This window comes from Brachyistius frenatus, unplaced genomic scaffold (assembly GCF_029030835.1).
Source record: "Brachyistius frenatus isolate BFR_SWC_R1_liver_20210118 unplaced genomic scaffold, ASM2903083v1 Contig_115, whole genome shotgun sequence".
NCBI lineage: Eukaryota > Metazoa > Chordata > Actinopteri > Embiotocidae > Brachyistius > Brachyistius frenatus.
In genome coordinates this window covers 1170347-1175117 of record NW_027210714.1, presented here as the reverse complement: position 1 = coordinate 1175117, position 4771 = coordinate 1170347, and the positions used below count along the sequence as shown (strand labels likewise).

Here is a 4771-nt window from a genome sequence, read left to right as displayed (position 1 = left end):
CACGCACACTGCACTGTGCACGAGCTGTACAAAAAAAAAAAAAAAAAAAACTACTCACAAGCCATATTTCTTTCACCGCACAGACACGCACGCGCGCACACTACACTGCGCGCGTAATTTGAGATAGACTACACACTCCACTCTCACTGGACAAAGTCAGACAGACCCGAAAATAATGCAACATTTTGCGTAATAGTCATGAAAGCCGAGGCTGGCTTTCAGAAAGTGAGTGAAAAGCGTGGCTTACCTTGGCGAAGTCTTCCAGGCTGAACATCCTGAGACTCGTGTCCTCCCACTCAGTTGCGCATTTTCGGGTTAAAGTCAGTCTCAAACGGCGGCCGGGCCTTTCTTTTCTGGAGCTCTGCTCGTCTTTGAAAAGTGAATTCTTGCACATTTTCGTGGAAGTGCCAAAATGTTTAAGAGCATTCACTTGAAGATCAGATGTGAGGATGTGCTGGGTTCATTCCCACAAGTAAGAAAAGCCAAAACTCCTGAGACCTCCTGGTAGCGCTAAATCAGTCTAGTCTTTCAGCACCTTGCTCTCACCGACACGTTTTTTAAACGGTCATGACAACAAACCAAACCAGGAGGTCAAAGGTCAAGCACTGGACCAATTAGCATGCTATTTCCTCAAACGTGACCTTAAAATTATTTAATTTTTTTAAATTTTAATTTACATATCAACCAAGTTGTTATGGAAGCGTAATGCTGCCACGCCAGAAAAAGTAAACATATCACTATCACGTTATACGTGAAAAGTTTGTTATCACGATTTTTTTTTTTTTTTTTTTTTATCACAACATATAAACTCATCACGTTATAGCAAAAAAACTAAGTTAAGAGTATACTGACTTTGAGGTGGATGTTATACAAAAGACGTCACAACAGTTAAAGCACATTGGAGTGTATGCCCATTTTTGTAGTAAGTCAAATCTAATTGTGTGAAAAAATAAATTTGTTCAAACATACAGGCCAAAATTTTTTGGTCTAATTGAAAGTCATAGCATCGATCAATCGATTGAATTGATTTGATTATTTGCTCATCTGTAATTCAATATATAGGCCTATTATACTGAAAGAGCGGGTGCATAATGAATATACTTCTTGAAGCAATTTAAGGTATATTTTGATACTATTAGTGAACATCGTATGTGCTCATACTCTACTTGTAAGAGAATATTTCCACTTCGACCACTGCCAAGTCTTCTTGGTAATGGACTAATACCCACCTTTTCAGGCTGCATTGGTCTTATTCTTCAGTCCATACCTGAATTCCATGGACGGTTTTTACAAGAGTCTAAATGAACCAAACTAAATGTTTAAACCGAGCTGCTTAGGTGTGGAGGCTTCCTTTGCAGTCCTTTGCACTCAGTGCTTCACCTAATTAATGTGGCTTTTTTTTTTTTGTAGGTGGAGCTGTAACAACCACTTAACCACTTCTGCCTGCAGAGCTTTCATGGACACATTTTGCAGTCAATGCAAAGTGGACAGTAGCTGTAATATATGTAGTAGTAAGTAACAGGAAAAAACACTGCACCTTAAAATTGTATCCAGCTTTATTAGTATAATAACAACATTTCAAGGTTCGCCTGCATTATTCATCTAAGACGTTTGCATGGTAGATTTAAAAATAATTTGTCAGAGCAGCATATTGCCTGGAAAAAATGGAAAGATCCCTTCCCTGTATTCGACATACACATCCTACACAACCTGAATATGCATCATTACATTACAGATTCACAAGAACACAAGGAGCTAAATAAAAATAGCAACAAAATGCTTTGGGAAATTAAAATTCAGAGTTAAAAGTGTGCAAACAATTACAAGAACGTCATTATAACCTTTGCTAATGATCTCCAAAATATCAATTTCAAAATAAACAATACCTGTTTCTTTCCCTGCTGAAGATTCTCACAAAGAAATCCGACCAGGTAGCAAAAAACTTCCCCCACATAGTTTGAAGTGCAATGTTGATTTCTTCAGTAATCCAACAATAATCCAGAAAAGAAAAAAAACAAAACATGTATCATAAAAAAAAAAATCATTTTTCCATATTTTAACAGACAAGTGTCTTCATCAGTGCTTCACTCTTCACTTTATTATACAGTAGCTTGTAATAAAGGATTTTTTTTTTTTTTTTTAATTAAACATGTTGGTTGAATAAAGCACATTAAGTCAATTTTGTCAAGCTGTCTCTTCCTCTGCTTCCTTGCTGGTGATAGATGTCCCATAGGCTGAACTTGCATCGCTTGTGCGAGGAAGGGGATGCTTGTATTTCAACCAAAATTCAACTAGTTCTCTCGATTTCACCACTTGATCACTATCCGGCTCGGAGTTCACTGCGGTTGGAAAAAACATCTGAATGGTGAAGCAGTACAATAATGAACCAGACAAAAATGACAGAAGTTACCTGATTTATTCACCTGAAGCACTGAAGAAATGTCTCCCACCCGCCTGTTCCACGACCACTTCTTTTCTGCTCCACTCTCTCCATCAGTTCCCTCCATAAGTGAAGAATGTCAGCTTGTGCACCCTCTTCATTTCCTGCTTCAAAACCGGTCTTTAACGGGTCTTCAAGTTGTTCCGTTTCTTCTTTTAAACCTTTAGACTTCTGACCTTCACTCACTAAAAAAATATAGGAGTCATGTTTATTATAGAAGGTATAAAATACATTTAAAATACTGCTAACATATAATGGGACACATGGCTCCGAGAAAATAATGTGATTTGCACGGGTTGGATTAGGTAATGTTAGGTAAACAACTCAAGAAAACACTTGAATATGATGAATAATTCACACATTTGCATTTGTCACAGCAGGAAAAACGTGTCATTAATAACACAGGGCTCCAGACTTGTGCCACCAAGTCTGTTTCAAATTTATTTTTGAAATTTTAAAGTAGATCAAATCTGTAAAAACTGATCTCTGAGATTTTCAGAGAGAAAAATTCCCTTAAAGTGGCTTAGATGTAACTCGACCACCTTTGCTTTCGTTCACACATGGAGATCTGTCAATATGCAAATAGTCCCCGTTTTGTGATCTCCTTGGCTGTGTGCTCATCTTTGTTTTCAGCTGATTTGTCACCTTTGTCCTCCTCCGGCTGTACATCATCTGTTTCATGGTGGGCACTGAATAAAAATGAACTGTTTCCCGCCACCATCTCTTCCATCTTCTCCAGCAGCTCAGTTACCTGCTCATCGGCTTCACTCGTATTGTCCAAGACATGATACCTGCTTGCACATTTCTCAACAAGCCAGCGGAGATCCTTTCCTTCACTTTCAATGTGTTGCTCGATCGTTTCGTCCCCCAAAGTGTCCCCGAATGTAAACAGCACAATTACATGCCTCCACACTGTCTGTCCAAGTAGTCTCAGGTTGCTCTCTGTGACTATTCTTTGTTTGTCGGTAAATGACGTGTCAAGCGGCACTGCCGGCAGAAGGACATTTGGTGATGGAGAGCACAGAGACACTCCTTTTAACACCTTAGACTTCAAAACCAAAGGGGTAAACATGGCTGGGAAGAATTTCCACCATCCAGGAGTGTCCACGATGACAACATTACATTTCATTTAGCTGATGCTTTTATCCAAAGCGACTTACAATAAGTGCATTTCAACCATGAGGGTACAAAACCCAGAACAACAGGAATCAAGAAAATACAATTTCTTCAAGAAAGCCAAACTACAAAGTGCCATCAGCAAATGCCATTTTATGCTAACATCTCTTCCAGCCACCGCGTCACTTTGCTTTGAAGCACTCTTTGTTCTGCCAACCGATGGAAACACCTCAGCTCTCAAAATCCTGTTTCCTGAGGCACTCTTCCCGGAAAACATCCACCCCAACATCAGGATCCTCAGGCTGGGTGTTAGCTCTGCGTAAGAAGACAGATAGCCTGGTTACACTCAGCTCGACACTTTCGCAACTTCACCGTGTATGTGCACATGAAGGCTTGAATGCAAAACAAAACAATGCTAAACAAATAGCTCTACACCCCTGCTGACAACACTAAAATGTGGCTAAAAGCTCTGAAAAAATTTTTACAATTCAATTGAATGTCCCCAAAAAGCCAAGAATGAAAATTAAACCATTGCTACTGATTGTGGTAAATTTGTACTTTTGGAAAAACAGGCAACCGAAAGGTTGACTCAGGGCAATAAACTACGATGTCATTTGTGATGGCCGAGTGCAAAGATAAAACCTTTTACAACATGCTTATGACTTTAAACAAACTCAATTTACCTGTCAGGAGACCTCTGAGTTTCTGCCTTTGTTGCTGTGACTGCAGACGTCGCTCCTCCGCTTGCCTGTCCACTTCCTCACTCCTCGCCTCGACACTGTGCAGCAGCGTGCTGTCAAGTCTCATAATGCCCGTTTTCTGCCACCACGGAGTCAATCTTCTCAAACAGCTGTTTGACCCCGTTGTCGCTGCCTGTGCCATCATCACACACCCTGAGATATCTGTTACCACAGGCCTCCAGGAGCACCCGCAGCGGTGCACCTTCACACTTGGATCGCTTCTGTTTTGAAAAGTTCTGAACTATCGCAGAGGGAACATCCTCGCAGCCACCCGGGCGCTCTCACCAAACAACACTCTTCTCCCGCGTACTTCTCCCTCTCCCTTCTCACAACGGGACGTTGCATCTTTAGGATCAAACGCCTGTCTTCCCAGGATGATACTTCCAACGAGACATTTCCGTGAGCTTTTTGATCTCACGAGCACTGCATTCAGTTCTGACAGAAAGAGTGAGACAGAGAAACATGAAGACAAAAA

The 4771-nt window shown here is 40.6% G+C and overlaps 1 long non-coding RNA gene across 1 annotated transcript; it reads right to left on the bottom strand.

Moving 5' to 3' along the window:
* Positions 1 to 1538: 1538 nt before the first annotated feature.
* On the bottom strand, positions 1539 to 4771 carry LOC138629394 (uncharacterized). Its single transcript, XR_011311549.1, has 2 exons — positions 4240 to 4771; positions 1539 to 3871 (listed from the first exon to the last, which is right to left on the bottom strand). It is a non-coding gene; the product is annotated as an uncharacterized lncRNA (long non-coding RNA).